Raw genomic sequence first — 22,931 nt, 5'->3', positions numbered from 1 at the left:
CGTCGCCACGGATTGCCGATCTACAAGCTCTCAACGTGAGCGATGCGAGCGTGTAGACCTGCAATTGTTGTGTTCCCACTGGGGTTCAAGTGGTTAAAGGTGTTCACGTCCTGCTTGTAAATTGCAGTCCAAAAGCCGTACGTTTAAAAAAAATGACACGGCAGAGTTTCAGTTTTGGGTGGATTTGGAGACGTCTTGTAACGAGGACAAAAAAAAAGCAACAACCAAAGTAAAAAATGTAATTGAATTGAATGAAAAGTTTGGAGACGTGTGTTAGTTTGTGGTGAACTGGTGCCAGAGTGAAAGTTGGCTGGCTTAACACTGGTTGGTGTGTTGCCCTGCCAGTCAAGTGAGAGCTGGTTTGCTGGTTGGTCAGTCAGTTTGAATTATAATTTTTTTTCATCTGGAACTGAGCCTCAGGTCATTGTTTACGGCGCCGCCCACAGAGGAGCTCTCTCACACACACACACACACACACACACACACACACACACACTGCCGCGCTGACGTGGTGTCAGCTCTTCTAACGAGCAGACTTGGCTCTGAGCGAGACGTTTTGACATCGGCCGCTATACTTTTATCAGATTTGTTTGGCTCTCTTCTACGTGGAACAATTTAGCTAAATGCGATCGCTTCAAAAAAAAAAAGTGCAGACTCATCTGGTTGGAACGGGTTGCGGAAAAAAAAAAGTTTCCAAAACTTTCAACGTAATTAAAAGGATTTGGCTTTGGTTTAACTGAACAGAGTCTGACTCATGTGTAGCACTCTGCGGCTGGGCTGGAACTCTGACTGGCTTTGGAGGTGTAATGCTTTAGCTAGCCTGACTGCTATTACTGCGTATGACTACTACTAAGATGTTAAAGATGTTAACGGTGCAAAAGGGAATGAGTGGGTATTTAAGTGTAACGAACAGACAGAACTGCAAGCAAATAGACAAACAGACAGACAGACAGACAGGCAGTCTGAGAGAAACATGTACGAAATTCATTCTGTAACAGGTATAACATTTAATTCAGACATCTCACAAACACACACAGGTAAGTAACAAACAGGTTGGGAAGGCTGTGGGGGCTGTATATATATAGTGGTGGCACTGTGTCTGCTGTACTGGGAGACTCTCTGCACTCTAAAAGCCCAAAATCCTGCAATCGGCACGGCAGGGCCTGGACAGCACGGTTTACCCAATATCTCTGAAAAAAAAGCCTTGTTTTTGGCCTTTCACAAAATATTGTGTTTTGGAGGCTGGCAAGACGATGACAAAAAGCTGCTGCCAGGTCTCCTGCTGCACCACGTATACCTCCAACTGGCACCACTTCAAAATGGCCGCGGCGGCATTTTGCTTTTAAAGTGCAACAAGGGCTCTCGTCCAAAATCCTTGCGTGAGACTTCTCCTCTTTCCTTCCTCTCATCCCGTTGACACTATCACTGACATGCCCTCGGTTGGACAGGGCCAATTACCGGTCGGTGTGGCTGCCGTTACCGGACAGCCATCATCAGAGGAGAGGGGGAACGAAAGACGTGCAGCATTTAGTCTGAAGCATTTCTCCACCGTCGCTTTGTGTTGTGACCTTTTCGCTGTGTCCTATATTACTATACCCTGCCCCCGGCTGCTGTGGGGGCTATACTGTAGCTAAGATAGACATTCTGCTTTGAAAAGAAGAAAACATGAATGACGACAAAGGTTGTAGGAAAAAACGTTCAGCATGGCCACCCCCCCCAACCCCAACCCCACCCCCACCCCCACCCTCCAAATGTCCTCAACCACTTTCCACTTTGACCTCTTGGGTGATAGACAGCAAAGGTCACAAGAGGTCAACGGGTTGCAAGGTGGTGCACTGGACTTTCTCTCTTGCCTCTTTCACTGTTTCTGTTTTGTTCTATCTATCTATCTATCTATCTATCTATCTATCTATCTATCTATCTATCTATCTATCTATCTATCTATCTATCTATCTATCTATCTATCTATCTATCTATCTATCGTATAAGTGTATGAGGCTGTTGGATGTGTGAGTATGAGTGTGGGTTTGGTTCATTTACCATTAATTAACATTGTGTGATATTATCTGTTATCATCGTGTTTTTCCTTTAGCAGCTTTAAATTGAGTTTCGTCGTGACCCCCTGCTGCTCTCTCTCTCTCTCTCTCTCTCTCTCTCTCTCTCTCTCTCTCTCTCTCTCTCTCTCTTTCTCACTCACACACACACACACACACACACACACACACACACACACACACACACACCGTTGGCCTCAAATATTTCCCTCTCTCTTTCTCCATTTCACTCAAATTTGTTATCCCTCTTCCTCTCTCTTCCCTTTTCCCTCATTTCTTGTCCCCACTGTTGCTAAGGAACGAGGAGAACAATGCATTCTGGGACTGGCGCATCAAAGCATTTTGGGTCAAGGATTAGTGTGTCTTGATTACATAATGAATCCCACTTCTCTAAAGCAGTAGTTGTCAAAGTGAGGTCCGGGAACCCCTCGAGGGGTCCCTGAGGGGGTTCCAGCTAAATGACTTAATATAGCATCAAAATATGTTTAACCCCTTGAAGCCCGGACTCCATATGTATGACGGGGGAGGAAATTAAGACAAAAATAGAAGCTCTAGGAGCTCACAGCGTACCAAATGGACCTGTAAGGGTCCATTTGGAACGCTCTCTGTCCCTGCACTTTGAGCAGTACTGCTCTAGGGTGAGGGACACACAGCACCTGATATGTGGATGTTTACTTTTGTTTGCACAAAACCTTCACCAGGCAAGACTCAGTTAACACGTAACTTGCAAATACACAGCTGTACACCAAACAAAACCAATATATTCGTGTAAATAATATAGCACCCATCTATACTGGCTACAGTATAGATGTTGTACTGAAATTAGCATAAGGCTAAAATATCTTTGTCTTGGGGACGTTTCACTGTCTTGTTGGTAATTAACTGAGTATGTGCCGAACCGGCTCACAGTGGGCCCGTTGCGTTCACTGCTACAGTAGAATATCAAGGAATGCACCCTATATAGACGTAAAGGGGATGAGGTCAGAGGCAGGCCCTCTGTGGTGATGGTGGCTGACTATAGTGGCGACATCGAGATAGGAATTCGGTAGCCTACAAGCTGCTCTTATTTTGTAGACTGCAAAACCTAACCATTCTGATATAGGGGTCTCAGTTGTGTGCATATTGGTCACTTGGAGACGTTTGAGTTTAGTCATATCCAGTCAAAAATCCAATCAATCAAAAGGCTGAGAATGTTCACGACGGAACGATTGCCAGACACACTGTAAATGTACAGTAGGACATGGTTATAGTCAATAGGAAATATCAAATGGACGGAGTCATGTAAAAGTAGCTGAGTGTGACATTTCACCCGCTTTCTATAATTATGATCCTTCTGTAGATGCTGCTGGATGCATTGATTTAACTCTGAGAGTGTAAAAATACACTTCAAGGGTTCATTTTTAAAGTTGAATCAATACTCCGTTTTTTTTTACTGTGTAGGCAGAGCTGCAGCAATGCAGGGGTTCTGCACGTTGACACACTGACACCAATACGTTTAACCACTAACCCAGTCTATAGTCTACACTTACTAAACTAATTCTTAGTTGACCTCCGTCTGTACCACTCTTTTTTTCCCCCCACTAGACCAAATCTCCTGGAAAATAGACAATCTACAAACTTGTAAACCTGCTAAGCGTGGCAAATGTTCCCGAGTAGGGATGCTATAGGTTTTAAGCAGTTAAGAGTTAAGACACTAATATCTTGAAGAGAGCCGCGAAAGGTCTCCCTGCCACTTCCTCAAATCTTTCGTGGGCAGAGAGATGAAATCATTCCTTTTTTTTAAATCATTATATTTAAAATATTGAAAATGTGTCGCATCGTGGTGCGGTGTGAGCTTGTAGATCTGCTTTTACGAGATTATTGCCCGATGGCAACAAAATGCATCAGAGACTGAAGCCTGACTCCTGCTTTACTCAATCCTGCACTTTTGCAGCCTCATGCAGGCCTGCTGAGTGAGTCCCATAGTCCTCCACCACAGCCTCATGCAGGCCTGCTGAGTGAGTCCCACCGTCCTCCACCACAGCCTCATGCAGGCCTGCTGAGTGAGTCCCACCGTCCTCCACCACAGCCTCATGCAGGCCTGCTGAGTGAGTCCCATAGTCCTCCACCACAGCCTCATGCAGGCCTGCTGAGTGAGTCCCACAGTCCTCCACCACAGCCTCATGCAGGCCTGCTGAGTGAGTCCCATAGTCCTCCACCACAGCCTCATGCAGGCCTGCTGAGTGAGTCCCACAGTCCTCCACCACAGCCTCATGCAGGCCTGCTGAGTGAGTCCCATAGTCCTCCACCACAGCCTCATGCAGGCCTGCTGAGTGAGTCCCATAGTCGTCCACCACAGCCTCATGCAGGCCTGCTGAGTGAGTCCCACAGTCCTCCACCACAGCCTCATGCAGGCCTGCTGAGTGAGTCCCACAGTCCTCCACCACAGCCCTTTCCAGCGGTAATCCCGCCGTCTTCAGTATGAGTGATTAAAGACTAAAGGGAAGTGAAGTGTATAAGAACGCGTGCCTCACGTGGACGCAGTGCACTGACTGACTGCTCAAAAGATCTGCAGAGGTACTTTCATAGCTGGGTAGTTGCGTGAGCCTTGTTGGTGCAGTGTTTCTAGAGCCTCCCGGTGGCCAAGACGGCACACTGCGCCCTCCTCCTGCATGGACTGCATTTGTTCCAAAGGCAAGCAGAAGCCCTCTGCAATGCATTACGATACGATGCACCACTGGCTCTGCTTTAGTTTCCAGCCACGTCGGAGGAAATAAAAGAAACAAACTCGTCTCTCTCTCTCTCTCTCTCTCTCTCTCGCTCTCTCTCTCTGTCTGTCTGTCTGTCTGTCTGTCTGTCTGTCTGTCTGTCTGTCTGTCTGTCTGTCTGTCTGTCTGTCTGTCTGTCTGTCTGTCTGTCTGTCTGTCTGTCTGTCTGTCCCTCCCTCTCTTTCAGTGGATAGGTAATTGATTGTCTCCATTGACAGAGAGCTGTTAGACCTCACTGACTGACTCACTAAGAGCATCATTGATGAAAAGAGATATACTGCACCATAACGCACAAACACGCACGCACGCACGCACACACACACACACACACACACACACACACACACACACACACACACACACACACACACACACACACACTCTCTGCTGTCTATCCAGCTACTTATCAATCTGTCTGTCTGTCTGTCTGTCTGTCTGTCTGTCTGTCTGTCTGTCTGTCTGTCTGTCTGTCTGTCTGTCTGTCTGTCTGTCTGTCTTTTAATCTATCTGTTTATTGTATCTGCCCTCTCTCTCTCTCTCTCTCTCTCTCTTGCGTTCTGAGTGGTCGGTCGTTCAGATCGATGATCTTTAGAATGGGGTTTGACGCTGACGGTGGTCCAGGACCCCCCCGGAGACCTATCGGGTAGCGCTAGCGTTGTGCTTCCTGGACCAACGTTGCCATGGCTACAAATACAATTGAGCCGGCCGGCCCACCGCGCTGCGGTCAGTGCGGGCGGCCCATGCAGTCGATGGAGGCAAAAGTGTAAACCGATCAATTGTTTTGGGTCACGGAAATCTAAATATGAAGAGAGTTTGAATATGCAATGCATCAAATGGCAGATGAGCGTTCCCTCGTCTCACCATTGCTTTTACTCGCGAATGACGTTGTGTTCCACTCGACCTATCTGTTCTACCGCGCACCGTAAAACCCCAAGTGTTTGGAGGGATGCAATGTCGTTTGTTTGACCAGGTGGTCCCCCAGGGGTCCTTCAGGGGTCCCCCAGGGGGTCCCCAGCTAAATGATAGTTATTAGGAACCAAATGGACCCTTATGGGTCTGTAGCTCTTACAATTTGTACACTCTCAGAGTTAGTTGATTTTACAATATAAATTGGGGGTCCCAGACCAGAGATGGAAATGCCATTAAATGGGGGTCCGTAGACTAATGCATGTCAAACTGGGGAGTCCTTGAAATTAGACGGGTTGAGAATCACTGCTAGAGCCGTAAAAATGTTCTCTTAGTCTTATGGGGTCCCTGGCATATATTTTCAAATGGGGGGTCCGCAGGCTAATGAGTTTCAATTTGGGGGTCCTTGACATGAAAAAGTTTGGGAACCACTGGTATAGTGCATTGTGCACTGTAGTTAATACAATCACAGACGTTTTTTTTAATTTAATTTTTATTGTTTTGCGTAAATGAGAGCGGGCTCTTCATTAGATATTTTTGTATGTTGTCTTTGCACTCAAACATGTCTAGACAATGACAGGTTTGTGCCTGCCCTGCTTGGACAGACACAGACCTCTGCTCTGACGTCAACCATTGGAAGTTGGAACCCAGTCCTCTGGACATTTTGAGCGCACGTTTTCCACAGCGATTGTGGCCTGATGTTACAGCATTATACTGTGACCCAGATGATAATGGAATGTTGGCTATACCTTTCCATTGTGTGATCACTCAACTCAAACTCAAAGTTTAATTTGTATGGCCTTTAAACCCATTTTGGAGGACTTCCTCTAAATCATGTTTCTACTGTATGTCAGTGGTGCTCAAACATCTTCATGTCAAGGACCCCCAGAATGATCTGTATTTGGCTGCGGACCCCCATCTGAAAATATGTAGTTCCAGGGACCTCCCAGAAGCAAATATGAAATATTAAAACGTTCACTCTGAAAGAATACATATTAAAAGATTTGCACCACATTTTCACGATTTTTCTAAATGAGCAGATCTACAAGCTGAATGGGTTAAATCACTGTTAAAGCCACAAAGGGCTCTGCAGGCCCTTCATCACACAAACACACGGCAGCCTCTCCCTTAGACCCCAAGAAAAGACCATCACAACAGCATGCAGTGCAAAGGTGTGCAAATGTGAAATACAGAGAAACAGAGAGAGAGAAAAAGGACACCGACATCAGCGTGTTGCTGTGCGATTGAAACCTCTTAAATCAACAAATGCGTTAATTAACAATGTATTGACGTTAATTCACTATGGTGATGTTAATTAATGAAGCCTTTATTTCTTTCAATTGAAGGCATCGGGAGGTCAGATGTTAAACTGCGTTAAGGTTGGGTTTTATGCTCTTTCAGGTTTAACTCTCTGGGTTTTTCCTCTTCATTTTGGGAGATTAAATCCTTTACAGTTAACCCCTTCATTCTGTTCTTCTTTTTACGTCGGTTTTGAAAGACTATAGTCCTAACGGGACCTTGCGATAGCAGTAATAATAACCATGAGGTAAAACGTGTCGTGATCACTTACTGTATTCCTCTTCAAAGCACTCATTCTGCATGCGACACCGGCACACCGCTATACCGTAATATATATATATATATATATTTGTGTATATGTATATGTGATATATATATCACATAGGCTATATCTATATATATACTGTAGGCTTTAAAATGACATAGCAGTAGTGTGTTTTAAAATAAATGATGAATAGATATCTACCCTTCTCTCCTACTGTATGTCCTTTCCTTGTCCACTCCCTTTCACCTTCTCTCCTTCACATTATCTCTGTCCTCCTTTCTTCTCTTCCTCCCACTCTCTCTCTCTCTCCATCTCTCTCTCTCTCTTTTCATCTCAATGATGGCCTTTGTCACTTTGTCATATTCTCTCCTCTTTTTTCTTCCCCACTGTTCTACCTTTCCTCTCCAATAAATCAACTGTGTGTGTGTGTGTGTGTGTGTGTGTGTGTGTGTGTGTGTGTGTGTGTGTGTGTGTGTGTGTGCGTGCGTGCGAGCATGCGTGTGCGTGTGCTTGTGCGTGCGTGCGTGCGAGCGTGTTAAGCTGACCTCAGTATCCCCCCCCCCCCTCTCCTCCTCTTCTAATTCTAAATGAATGGGCTATGTCACATATATACATTATCTGTGCTGTACTGTATATATGTATGGGTGTCTATACAACTGTACTGCATTGTGTGCAATGTTCATGTATATTATATTATTATTATTATTATTACATTTTCAAGTGTCATTGTTTGCAAATATTGATTATTTTCCACTAACAAATATGCACGTTGCTTTAAGTAACAAAATAAGGTCACGAATCTCTTTGTATCCCCATCACAGAATAATGTTGGTGTACCATATATATATATATTATTTTTTCATAAACACACCGTGACTGCATGGTTTGTTGTCGGGACAATATTTGCCTTTGTCCCCATGTTGTGCATGCCCCCCCCCCCCCCCCCCCCCCCCCACCTCTATTCTCCGTCCTGCCATCTTCCTCTAACCTCAGATGTGCCGGCGTCCTAAAGAAACCTCATCCAGGCACGTGCACACATAGATACCAAAGGGGGCTTGATTGATCCCCTGCCCTTTTTACCCATCTGCAAAAAAACAACTGCCCTCTCCAGACAATGAATGCAGCATGGTGAAAGAAAGGCAAATGCCCCTTTTTCATGCCACCAGCAGCAGGAGAATTGCCTATATTTCCAAACTCTCCTGAACGTGAACGCAACATTTTGCGCTGAAAGTATTTGTCCTAATGTGTAGAAATCCATGTCGTCATGCATCGCAGCGCGAGTCGTTGAGAGCTTGTAGATCCGCATTTTTTTATATTTTTGGCCAAAAGTGCCCTATTAGGGAATTTCAGCCCCTGCCTCTCTAACATTCTAAAGAGCACTCCAGCTATAGCTATAGTTCCAGCTATAGTTCCTGAATGAAATGTCACCATTTGAAAGACAGTGACGGATTGCCTCCGTTCTCTGGAAGGATGGCTTTTGGGAAGTTAGATGGTTTCTGAGGGACACCGGTCACATAGGGCTGCAACTATTCAATATTTTCAGAGCAATTATAATAACCCTAACCCTAAAACCCAGTTTTTTTTAAGAAGTTGTTTTAATATATAAACGTGAAAAACATTCTAATTGATTGACTATATCGATTGGTCTGATCAACCACTTAAATCAACCTTTTTTATCATTATAATAATATAGTATAATGAATTTAGTGTCTTGTAGTTCTACATTTTTTTGTGTTCATGAAAAAATTTTTTTTTTTTTATTCAATCGATTAGTTCAATTAACTGTTGCACCCCTACACACACTCTCTCTATCTCTCTCTCTCTCTCTCTCTCTCTCATATATATTTGTTCCTATTCCTTCATACCCCACCTCTTCTGTCCTCTCCCAGTTCCTCCCTTTCTCCTCCTCCCCTCCCCACCCCTCTCCTCCTTCCCCCATGTACTAACACTGGTGTATTCCATTCCATCTGTAGGCTACCCTCCTCAGTCCCTCCCCCTGCGTTGCGTTACTAAAGTCTGACCGGGGCCGAGGTACGTACCAACAGTCGCCACGACAGCACGCAGCAAACAGCCATACTGCTGCAAACGATCGCTCGCTGCACACTCAGGCCCTACACGCCGCAAACTAGGGGTTCATTGGTGCTTCTAAAGATCCACAGGGCGCCAAAAAAAGGAGCTTGTAGCTTCCCCATTTCCCTGAAGGTTCCTGTTCGAACCTTAAAGTTATAAAGACTTCATGCAGTTTCATTTTTATTTGCAGTTTTTGCAAGAAAGTCTACTGTAGATATTAGGGATGTGCGCCGGGGTAATATGCATGCGTTCATGTACACATTCAACACTTTTTCCGAAGGGGTTCCTCAAAGAACCATCATCTGGGTTCCTCTAATGGTGGTAATATTATGGTAATCTGAAGAACCCCTAAAAATTCCTTGATGGCCTTTCTCCTTTTCGAATGCATTGTCAGTGGCTGTGATTGCTCACGCATGCCTTATTCTTTGACAGAAGGTTGCGGCTTTTGGCATTGACTCTTGAAATGGGTCCCTGATCAAAGAGAGGTGCATGTTGAACCAGTCATACTACTATCGCTTCAAATCCCAGACCCATAGTCCCAGATTAGGCAAAAGGACATTTTCAGCAACATGTATGTTTCCCATCTCAAACTGATCACAACTTGATCATTTTGACCTCTTGACAACACCGTTTGACAAGGGTTTTGGACCTGCAATGCAATACAAGCATGAAACCCTTGTTTGACAAAGGTGGGATCTGACTAGGTGAGCAACACTCTGGCCTGTTTTCAGAACCTGTGTATATGATATGTTCTCTGCTGAGCAGAACCCTTTTAGTATGTAATAGTGTGTTAAACTAGCAAAGGTTTGCTAAGCAAACATGCTCTTTTATGTTCACACAGCCACACCTTGCTTCACGCCTGGGAGCTGCTGCAATCCTCAGCTGCTGGCCCATGATACAAATGCTAAACAATACGCATATACGAATATTAAGATGATTAAGTTTGCTAACTAGAGCTCTTACAGAAAAAAGTATAGCCCAAGACAATCTTTATCTTACTTGTTATCCCTTTAACATTACCCTGATACGGGTGTTAAGGGTGTAACAGAGAGTTGTTCTGCCTGATTCAGTTCCTCTCTCCCTATAAGAGCTCCTTAATACATTGATTCTTGCTCACTTAGCCCTTTGTTGGATTAGAAGACGGCGATCTGACCTGACCTGACATGCATGTGTACAGTACAAGATTATAGACAGTGTGACACACATGTGTACAGTACAAGATTATAGACCATGTGACACACATGTGTACAGTACAGGATTATAGACAATGTGACACACATGTGTATACGGTTGTAGACATGTGACATACAGGTGTGTACACATGGTAACTTATTATTATGCAATAATCAGTCATCCCCTCCAGACACACCCTTATGTATGCTCGCCTTGTATGAGCCATACGTGGACATGTGCAGTATCTGTGATTGTATGGAGCCTGCTGAAAGGCTGAAAGTAGCCACGGATTCTAAAGCCGGGAGACTATAGCTATAAGACGTAATTTGTGTTGCTCATCTTTGTTTCTTTATGTTGGTGTGTGTGCGTGTGTGTGTGTGTGTGTGTGTGTGTGTGTGTGTGTGTGCGTGTGCAATTTAATAAACGACATAGAGCTCAAAATGTTAACCCATAGCTTGCTCTCCTAATTATTAATTACATGTATTTCTCTCTCTTTCTAGCTCTCTCTAAATCTCTCTGTCTCTCTCTCTCTCTCTCTCTCTCTCTCTCTCTCTCTTTTTTTTGTTTACCTGTAATGAACAGGGGGCCTTCTGGGTACATGCTATGGTAAAGATACATGTATAATTTATTATTATACAATGTATTATATCACTTACTAATGTAACTTCCTCACATTTAGTTGTTTTAAACAATAATTTAGGATAGCTAATACTGACTTTGATAGTAAGGTGCAAACATCCCCAGAAGACACATCTCTATATGTGCAGTAAATAATGGGGGTTATACATGCGTATTGTGTTGTGCACCAAAGATTCTGAATATATAAATTTAACTGGGGAAACCTGGGTGGGTGCGGAGAGGTGGCAGTAACTCTGCAGGTAGAGCGTCCGTACAGCAAATGGAAGGTTCCTGGCTCGATCCCTTTACTCCTTCTGCCTTCGCGTCGAAGTGTCCCTGAGCAAGGCGGTCAAAAAACTCTAAAGTGCATTCAATGCATGATTGCCTCCGCCATCTGTGCGAATTGGTGAGTGTAACGCACGCATTGAAGCACTTTGTGCGAGCATTGCGTAAGAGCAAAGAGGCTGCCGTGCGAATTTGGTCACAATGGCCCCGGCTGAGTTCTCGTTTTTCTTTACTTTCTTTACTTTAATGTTCAATCCCTGTAATGGCCCCTGCATCTTATCACTTAATGTCCTTGGATCCTTTCCTATACTCGTCTCCTCGTCAGAGAAGAGTGTCAGTTAATTGCCTTCAATGTAAATGTGAAACTATACTCATAGGACTTTGTGAGAGTAGAACTGCAGAGGTAGGATTATGTGATGTGTCTACGCAAGTGTCCTGCATGCTAATTTAACTCTGAAAGGGTATATTATAGGGTTCTCTATGCACGTTTTGCATTGTATAAAGGCTCACTGTTTAAACAACATTAATGTAAGACAAGGACATCCCTTAAGCAAAAGATATTATTGATCCCAAATTAATCACTCTGACGCTCTGTGTGTGTGTGTGTGCGTGTGCGTGCGTGCGTGTGCGTGCGTGCGCGCGTGTGTGTGTGTGTGTGTGTGTGTGTGTGTGTGTGCGTGAGCGTGTGTGTCTGTGTCTGTGTCTGTGTGTGTGTGTGTGTGTGTGTGTGTGTGTGACTGTGTGTGTGTGTGTGCGTGAGCGTGTGTGTGTGTGTGTGTGTGACTGTGACTGTGTGTGTGTGTGTTCCAATCTGCTAAGAGCTGCAGTGCCTCTGATTGACTCTGGAGGTTACAAGGTTTGACATTGCAAAGCAACGGTCATTTGAATGGAGGGGAACGCATGTTGTTATGCGGCAAACATGCAAACGTATTCACAAATGGACAAACGCGCACAATCTGTCTACGTGTGTATGGTTGAGTAATGATATATCAGCTCCAAGTGCAAAGTGTACACGCGTGTACATATACTTTACATGTCAGGCCTAGACAGGCATTCTAGTATGCAACGTACTCACACGCGCGTACACACAGACATAGACACACACACACACGAGACATGCAAAGTCTGTCCACATAATTAGGATATCGCCACTGTTGAGTGTCCAAAACTGTTACCGTTTGGTTCCGATGGATCACAGACACATTTAACCACTTTCACTTTTACTTTCAAGATTCGTCAAAATGACAGCTTGTAGATCTGCTATTTTTGATTGGATTTTTGAAGGAGTGAAATAAGTGAAATTGGACACGTGTACAAGAAGAGAACGCACGACAATCAATATTTGACAGTCTTACAATATAATAATAATAATAATAATAACAATAATAATGATAACATATTATATTTATTTTATAATATGCTTTACATAAACAAATCTGAAAGTGCTATAAATGATATAGTGATATCAACACACACACAAATACTGAACCTTGAACGACCAGGTCCTTCCTGAGCGGTGACCCAGATCTGTCGCTATAGTGCCCAGTACCCAGAATGCCTCCTGAGTTCTGTACGTCTGTTGCCAAGAGAGACGTTCTCATTGGCTCACGTCAGTCGTAGCAGCAAAGCTTGAGCCTATCAGCACAGCAGAACAGCCACCCTACTGTACTGCACTGCAGAGCAAACACCCTACTGCTACATTATACATACAGTCTGCCTGTCCTGTACTGTTTCTCTATTTCCTTTGGTTTTTCTTTAAAGTGCAAACTATGCTATAGTGGAGAAAAACTCATATTCACTTATAATATATGAACTTTTTCTGACATATACCTCAACAGAGTAAGTCACTTATAATGTAATTGTGCATCCCTAATAGAAAGTCAACCAAAAAAAAAAACGACCACTTTGATCACTGCTTGAAACCAAAGTTGGTTTATTAAGCAAAGTTGTTGATTGCACAATTATATCTAACTCTAATGATTATGACAAGAATGAGGCAGTGATCTTCAGTTGGTCTTGTTTGCAGTTTGACATGGATTCCATTGGGTCTCCATCATCATTTTCTCCTCCGTTTCACCAGTATAAATAGTCTAGAATGAAACCACAGAGCAATGGTAGCAGCATGTACTCTATCTGTGAAGAGAAATGGCCAAATGCACTTTGTCAAATCCCTTCAACTTCTAGCGTCTCAGTTCCAGATGAGAAAATGACTGTTATTTATTCCTGAAGAGTTGGTTATTAAAAATGATTGTGGAAAAAGAGTCAGTGCTTGACCAACAGTCCCTCCATGTTTCACAGTGGAGGTTTGAGGTCAGATGGGTAATACGGACTCCTCGGCAAATGCTCTTGGACAATAGCAAATCAGATGAGTTGAATTTTGCAAAAATATGACTTAGAAAAACGAAATTTTATCAAATGCCTGGTAATATTACTCATCTGAAATGCCTCAAAACACTGTCTCTGACTCTGAATCAAACTGACCTGCCATCTATCCCAGTTCCAGACTAAATATTGTATGGGAATTCTCCCACAATGCAAATGTGTGTCGGCACAGTTTGCCCCTTTGGATGTCGGTGTTGTGATCAGCACTTCATTCCAAAGGTCAAACTTCATTTACGCAGAATTTAACCTGATCCCAGATCATTCTCTCAAGGAGAGAATGATTTCTCCTTGAGAAACCTTTTTTTTTAAACACTTGATACAGCCGTGTACTAAAGTGTTGATGTATTATGTGTTGGTTGTGCTGTGTAGGCATTGATCTGTTGGTGTTTGTTGTCGTAACTGCTGTGATGATGGTGTGTAAAGGGTTAAAGAGGGATCAGGTTTGCAAATTCTCCCACTAATGACCAATGGGCAACATGAGTTTTTACATGTGTCTGTTTTGCTTAGGCATAAACTGAAACATTTGACTGCGATTTTACAACTGCAATTATGCCAGAAACTATAGTTTCCAATAGGACAAAAGGAGGTCAAACTGATTTAGGTATTCAATTGTGCTTTTAAAGACGCTCTTATGTGCTGCTGTATTAAGCATTCTTATTTAAACAAGAGTCCCACATGTAACAAAATATATATGATGTTGTCCTTATAACCACATAAACCCTGGCAACCCTATTTTGGGCAAATTGACTGTATACACATCATCTCTGTGGTCATTGTGATCATGATGTACGAGTCAGCTTTTTCAGATTCCCTGCACTATGATTGGCTTTCAAAGTATGGCGGGAGGGGGGCCTGTTTTGTACAAAATGCCACGGATCAGGAACGCAGAGTCCTATTGCCATGAAACTTTGCACACACACTGCCAGTAGGCCAAGGAACAACCTCCTCTCAACCAAATGTTTCAAATTGGCCTCATGGTGGTGCTATACGCTTCACGTTTTGGCCTATAACTCTTGAACTTTAAATATTCCTTGGATCATCATGATGCAACTCCTCATATAAGCCCTCATATAATATAATATAACCTCATAATCCTCATATAAGCCCCCATCAAGTTACTTACATCTGTTTCGTTTGCTACTACTCAGTCAGACTTTGCAGATTTCCATTCCAATTGGCTAAGACTGCCTTCCGAACCTGGCCTGGTGGGGAATCGGGGATCTGCATTCATTCATAGTAGCACACTTTTCTAGTTTTTTCCAATTATTCAACATTTTTCAAAAAATGTGCACAATCATGTTTCAAAACTATTCACGGTCTTTCCGTCGCTGCCTCCAACAGGGCTTATGTAGTTCAAGTTGGGTCATTGGTGGTATATGAAAAGTTTGAAAAGCCATCCCTGGTCAGGGTTGGAGTGTATAGCTTCACCCTGGACACGTGTTGGTGTAGATGTTAAGAGTCTGTCACCAGGAGGGAGACAGCTACTGCTGCATCCTTCTAGAAAGGATGGTTTACTCTCGTAAAGTGTTCTTTGATGCTTCACACATCTTGAGTTCTTTTCCCCAACAATATGTAGTAATATGTCTTAACATGTTAAGAGATCTGTTCCAAAACGGTATGAATCCAGAGAAACATTAACATTGCACACATTTCTAACCCTAAACTGTTTTATAATACACATTTTGTATAACCTTAGTTATTGTATGTGACTGCACAGTAAAAATCCTCTGTTTAGTTTTTAAGCTAAATGGACAATCAGGATTTTACTGCGTGTCAGGGTTATGTTATTTTCGTTAAGTTTTTTTTGTGTTTTTATTTTTATTTTGGGGTGGGGGGGGGGGGGTACGGTTAGGGTTAAAGACACGTAGTTCTGAGAAGTCACACAAGATGTCTGCTGTCTCAAACTGCACTTCAAGTCATTTTGAAAACGTACACACCCAGTCTCACTGTAACCTCCTGGGTCTGCTGGAGTCTCAAAGTAGGATCTCATAACCTTATCAAATATGTCTTTTCTCCTCCAAAAAACACAGCACTTGATTATCTCTCCTATACTCTTAAGATGCCACTCAATTTGAGTCTTGTGTTTGTGTATGTGTATGTGTTTGAATGGATTGGGTTCCGCCAAAGCACCTTAGCTCTGGGGACAACTTTATTCCATTTAAATGAAATGGTTGCAAACAGAATCATACTGCTAAAAACAACGTCATCGTTTTCACGGATTGTGCAGGGCAAATTCAATTAAAGTAATTTTGTCATTGCTAAGATGCTTTCAGGAAACCCAGAGTCGATTACTTGTCTGTTTGTCTGACTTCCCATATACTCCACTACGTGTTCCTTTTCCTGCCTCCTCAACTACCTTGAACTGAAAGCTTAGAAAGAGGAAAACCAACTGACATCCATATCGTAGCCACAGTTAGGGGCCACTGTAACGTACAGTATATATAAGTAAAAGATAGAACAGTCAATCCCAGCCGTTTAGCACTGGTACCATTGGAATGACCCGATCATCAAGATGCCCAATACAGGACATTAACACAATTGATTTAACACAATGATTGTTCCTTAATATTGCCCATCATCAGAGCGTCTCACAACCCATTTTTGGGTACCAACCAATCCACTCAGAATAATATGAAACTATCTCCAGCTGTCCTTTAACCCTCTCATGTTCTTGTCTATAAAAGAGCAATCACACTTGTCTTTCAGCTGCAGTCAGTTTTCACCTCAGTAAATAATACATAGGTATTAATATTTTAAGCGCCTGTCCTCCCTCTTATGTTTTTCTTGTTGTTGTGGTTGTTGTTTCGAGGGACGGCATGTTGGCTACACAACAACACACATTGATCTTGTTTTTGACAGGAGCACTGGTTTGCATTGTGTGACGGCCAGGTATAGTGCTCATAAAGTTTTGGTCTTAAATAATGTATGCTTATGTTGCTAAACATAACCATTTCGTATTCACCAGCTGACAGCTCAATAAACATTGCAAAAAGAAGTAAGAACGGTGTTCATCAAACTGATATAACCGTTTATAGTTCAAGGTTAACTCAAAAGAATACCACTCATTAAGTTCAGTTTAGCTTCTTCTAAAATGTAGTAGGTTTAAAATTGACGCAATTAACTCATTAGTTGTTTTTTGACACAAACTACACTGCCATATTTTCTGAAACAAAGGGAATGTCCTAGACCTATAGGCCCAAGCCCCCAGAGCGGCTGGGAAACGTTGAAGCTGCCCAACCCTACTGGCCAAAGCTGGAACTGCAGGCAGGCGGTAGCACGAGCAAAAGAGCACGCACATTTTGGAGAAAATGGAGAAAATGGAGAAAATAGAGCAGAAGTAGAGCATTCTTCCGGATGCTTCAAACGCTAGTGAGCAGCTTCCATTTAAATGAATAGTCGGGGCCGGGCTGTGGTTTATATAACTATGCCTATGCCCCTGATAAATATTATATTACTTATGATTCGGGAGTGACTTTGAACCCCTTTATCCCAGAGACATGATATCACACCATCACCATCATCAAGTCTTTAACAAAGACATTTATTTTCTCTTAATCTTTGTAGACATTCAGATTAGCTGCAAAACATTGTTTTGGGGTCCTCACTAAATGCCTGATGATGCCCCAGTGAAGTTAGTATGGGCAGACGAAAGATGAGGAGCAAAGAGAGGGGAGATTCTGAATGATGCTGAGAGAAGCGAGGGATGATGAATGGAAGCTGGAGAAGAGGAGCTGAGGAGGATGCAGGAAGTGGATGCGTAGGGGAAGACAATCAGACACAGTTTGGCTTCGTGAAGATCTCAGCATGAGCGTGCGCACACAGAGACACACACACACACACACACACACACACACACACACACACACACATACATACACACACACACACACACACACACACACACACACACACACACACACACACACACACACACACACACATACATACACACACACACACGCTATTGACAGTTTCTGCAAAATATTATTCCTAATGAAACAAGCCACGATACTGATAACTTCACCAGGTCCAAACTGTAGTTACTATTTTAATGTTCTGGAGATTCAACTTTGTCTGTCTATCTATCTGTCTATCTATCTATCTGTCTGTCTATCTATCTATCTATCTGTCTGTCTATCGGTCTATCTGTCTGTCTATCGGTCTGTCTGTCTGTGTATCTGTCTGTCTGCCCGTCTTTCTGTCCGTCTGTAATGGGACAATGATTTTACTGTAGTCTGGCTAAAACATCTGAATGCTGAGCACATCATGTTATTGTAGCAACTGTGATTACATTTTACTTATGTACAATGCATATCTGCTATTGCATTTACAGTATGCACTACTACAATTACTAATTACCATTTTATTCATCTAACTTTAAGTGAGTCGCACAGCTACAGATGATTTACCCACCCGGGTTTGAGTTTCCCAAAACCTCTTTTTGGTGCTGAGAGCCATGATGCACCTGATTCCATTGACCTTGAATGGATCTAAGCCTGACTTATCTTCTTACTTAGTCTAGTCTTACCGCTGCTTATGTCATTTTTGGGAACTCCAGCCCACGCGGTCCAGTGGATATGCACAAAGATTAGGCACTTCTGTACGAAAGTCAAGAAATGCAATACGCTAAAGAAGATCGTAATTTTACTTTTACTCTACTGTTTGATCTTTGATGACATATTTGGGTATTTTTGTACCGATCCACTGGACTCAGCTCCCCACACCCACACCCTCCCCTCTTGCACACTGGGACTAATGCTTCATCTATACTGTCCCTCGTACGGTGGAGTCACGCGCCGATGCTAAATGTATCTGTGTCCACGCGACTCCGTCGTGTGAAGAAGTATAAATCAGGCTTATAACTGACTTCTTGATTTTTAAGTTAAAGTTCTTGTGATGACTGATTTTCATAACCCATATTCCGGTTTTTGTCCTGTCTCTGTTTGTCTGTCCACCCATCCATCTGGACATCCATCTGTCCGTCTGTCTGTCTGTCTGTCCGTCCATCCATTTGTCTGTCTGTCCCTGATCCAATTTCCTCCTTTGGTGTGTAATGTTTGACTTGGTTTTGGCTGTTGGTTTATTTTTTTATTATACTATTATTATAATTTCTTTGTTTTTACAAATGCTTTTGACTGTAACAAATGGTCTGTTTTTGCTACCTCTAACTCACAATGCTGTTAACTCATAACATAACATTACATAACATAACTACTACATATCATCATTGTCATCCAAATATATATATATAATTATATATATATATAATATCTTCATGCCCAAAATGTGTGTAAACACACATTGCGAACCCTAAAAAAATGCTTGCCTCCTTTTTCATCTACTACAACATGTAACACACCTTAACCATCTTATCCATTCATGACGGCAAACACACACACACATACATAACTGCATGTCATACATACACTGTCACCTCATACTCTGTATATCAACCATCTCATCGTGACATGACATGTCCTAACCCTGTTTGTAACCTTTCCCTCTCTGTGTGGGCGCGTCCATCTCCATGTCACAGTCGCTCCGGTCTACCAAAAGGCTCGCTATGAGAAGTCCCGCAGTCTGAATAACATCTCGGGCATGACCGGTGCCGCGCTGCGCCTCACCCCCATCACCAACGCCACCTTCGAGCCGTTCGAGCCTCCGGGCCTCAGGCGATGTCACTCCCCCATTCCCTCCATCTTGTAGCAAAACAACCGTCTCCCACCCCTGCCCTTTTGTTAAAGCCCAATTCGTGCGCCGTCGCGCGACGGTGCGTGGAGCGTGGCCGAGGATAGCCGGGGGGACGAGCGTGCGGTGTGTCGCGGCTCGTCGGTCGGCTGTTCTCAGCGTGCGACGGAGTGTGAATCGGGCTTAGCCTGGAAGTTGAACTGAGAAGCGAAAACAACAGCAAAAACAACGACAACGAAACAGTACTGACAACAGCAAGCATTACTTATGCCGTGTTCTGCCAGAAAGGAGAAAAGATTGGAATGTCAGTGATGTCAACGGCAACAACAACAACAACAACAACAATATAAACACAGATTTTCTTAAAGACAGGGACATTCTATCTGTCTATCGTCCAACCATCAGTGATCACGAATGTATATTTTTGCTGATGTTTTCTAGTGAGGAAGGGGAACTGGAGGCTATTTGATCCGAAGTGAACCCAGCTGAATTGCAGAATAGTGTAAATCTATACCAAAATAAGCTCTGAATAGATACTTTCACACTGCTAATAATGGTTTTCACTTCACGTACCACACAAAAGTATAACACACACACACACACAGTCAAACACACACACACACACACATTCTCCCGTACTCCCACACATTTGTCATAAGTGTGCACATCTACAACCACACACACACATCTACTCACACACTTGCCTTACTAACAACGAATGAGTATAGGTTCATAGTTGAGGATAAAATGATAGTTTAGTGTAGTCGACGTCTTCGTCATCCTGTGCTGCTTCTTGTCTGTGAGTCTAATGCACACGCACTTCAGACTGATAGTTAACATACGACATAAGACACTTGTCCCTTAACACATGTTAAGCCTCAAATGCATTGCTTGTTACACACACACGCGTGTGTGCGCACGTAATTGCGTACGCACAACACACACACACACACACACACACACACACACACACACACACACACACACGTGTCATACATCGATACAAGTACATTCAGTACACTCTCAAACCGTCATGCATGATTTCCTTATGAAAAAAGTGCTCATAAACTATATATACACATAATGGATCAAATAAATAAAAAGGTTCGGGTTTAGTTAGTTTCAACACACACGCACACGCACACACCTACTTTGCACACACGTGCTTGTGAATGTGTTACATGCATTACCCCACATATACAGCAACATGCTTTGAGTCAGAATGTATCCCTTTAGACAGGCATGTATGAAAACAAATGGGGGACAGGGACAATACAATAACATTCATAATGATCATAATTATTAATGAATATTCTATTATACCAGTGCCAGGTAACCACGTGTATAAATCCCTCCAGCTATATTCCTGGTTCTCAGGCTTTTAGTGCAATACTACAGACCGCCTGTCTTTCTGCAGAACAGGAAACATCAGCAAATGCTTTGATAATAACCGCTTCAAAGAAGAAATAACATGCTAGAATTAAGCCTACATTTACGGCACACCCAACTACAGGAAGAAAAAATATATATATATATTATATTTTTTATATTAAGTGGTAATAATATGTACTTATGCGCATGGACGTTGGTATCTATATGTATCTGTTAAGGGGATTGCAGGGTGGGTGATGGGGCTTTGAGGAAGAGGGGTTGTTACTCATGAGATGCCCAGGGCATCTAATTCAGTGGTTCTCAAATTGGGGTCCAGGGTCCCTCAGCAAGGGCGCTAAATTGAAGAGATTGAATGGTTCCTAAATGGGTCCTTATTCTATGGGTCTGAACAGATCCTCTTATGGGACTGTACAAATGTCCATTTGTACACCCTCAGAGTTATGGGGCCCTTGAAATGACATAGTTTGAGAAACACTGATGTAATATTCATGCAATCAGGAATTAGAAAGTAGTCAGAGGGCTCTGTGTTAACTAGCGTAGACTTGTTGTGCAACCTGGCTTATAGTTGGGTAGCTAGCTGTATAGCCAAGCTAATGCTGGGAGGGCACTCGTGCACAGGTGCATGACACACACACACGTTGTAAACCCGCTCTAGAGCAGCAATAAGTAGACAAGAACCTGCAAGCAATGCTCATATCCAAGCCCAAACTATGAACTTTGACCTTATCCCGAGCTTCGTGGTGCCCGGGAAATGTGATGTGGACTGGAGATGGGACTGTGTTTTGTGCAAAGCATTATTGTGTATTGTAGCCACAGCACTCCGGGTGTGTTACGTCACCTCGCCTCATCACTTCATCTGTTTTCACCTGGATTCGTTAAATGGCCAAGCTGCAAGGTCCAAACAATAGCTTCACCCTTTGGGAAATGGAACAGTCCAGTTTGTTTATTCATTCTTTTATCTTTCTAGAGAAGGGGGCGGGGGATTGAATTGCTGTGCCGTCAAATAGTTTTGTCCTTGCAGCTGAGACAGAAAGGTGACGAGCGCCGTCGCCAGGTCTGACCTGTGTCCATCTCACCACCCTCATGTACTCCTGTGTGACTCAGCAGCCAACGGCAACTTTAGTTTTCTTTCCCTGTTTTGGCTTCTCTCTTTTTACCCTATTTATCACCCTGCTGCTCCCCCCTCCCCCTTTCCTCCCCTCCCCTCTCCTCCCTTCCCTCCGTCCATCTTTCTTTCCTCTTGGCTCGGCCACTCACTGACACAGTAGGGGGAACGGTCAACGGATACTGGAGCGACAGCCCCTGGTAGAAGACCCCTCTACCTCGCCAAAACGACATCCATCCACCACCCACCCACCCACCCACCCAGTGCCACAACACTCACAGAAGAGACAAACAAACACAGGCAACATGCAGAAATAGAAATATGCAATGTATATAAATGCTCATGTATTTGTATCAGGAGGTATTTCTGTTGAGATGTGTTGTACGTGTGTATACCCACTGCACATTTGGAGGACTGAGCGTGTGCGACTGTGCGTGTGCGACTGTGCGTGTGCGTGTGCGTGTGTGTGTGTGTGTGTGTGTGTGTGTGTGTGTGTGTGTGTGTGTGTGTGTGTGTGTGTGTATGTGTGCGTGTGCGTGTGTGTATGTGTACACCCAGATGTTTATCTTCCTCTGTACTAAGATGCACCTATACAAAACAAAAGAAAGAAAGAAAACTAGGGCAAAATTATTCTCTCCTGCTTCAAGGGTTTGCATTTTGTTTTTCAGAAAATGTTTTCTGTTTTATTTTAATTCATACCTTTGTCTCTTAATCTGCCCAAGTTAATAAGGTATTTACTGTTGTGTTCTCAACAGACAACACTGTACTTCTGTTCAAATATAAAGGTTTTTTTCTTTTTTCCCACATCCCTCTCATGCGGCTTCTCCTCCCATCAGAAAGCGATGAAATGTTGAGAGGGCAGAAAATCATTTCCCTTTGATTTGCATTAAGGCCAAAGAAAAAGCTATAGATATGGTCACCACGAAAGGAATAATAAACAACTAAAA

The 22,931-nt window shown here is 43.2% G+C and overlaps 1 pseudogene across 1 annotated transcript in view; it reads left to right on the top strand.

Annotated features, from left to right (window-relative positions):
* The window catches only part of LOC308324794 (voltage-gated potassium channel KCNC1-like), a 72,123-nt pseudogene extending 52,618 nt beyond the window's left edge, over positions 1-19,505 (top strand). Inside the window, exon 6 of the transcript XR_013966222.1 lies at positions 19,336-19,505. The product of XR_013966222.1 is annotated as a voltage-gated potassium channel KCNC1-like (transcript). The remainder of the gene's footprint in view (positions 1-19,335) is intronic.
* Positions 19,506-22,931: the final 3,426 nt, after the last annotated feature.

Source organism: Protomyctophum bolini (genome assembly GCF_963924005.1).
Source record: "Protomyctophum bolini genome assembly, chromosome: 11".
Lineage (NCBI taxonomy): Eukaryota > Metazoa > Chordata > Actinopteri > Myctophiformes > Myctophidae > Protomyctophum > Protomyctophum bolini.
Note: the sequence above shows the minus strand (reverse complement) of the source record. Positions and strands in the feature narration are given on the sequence as shown.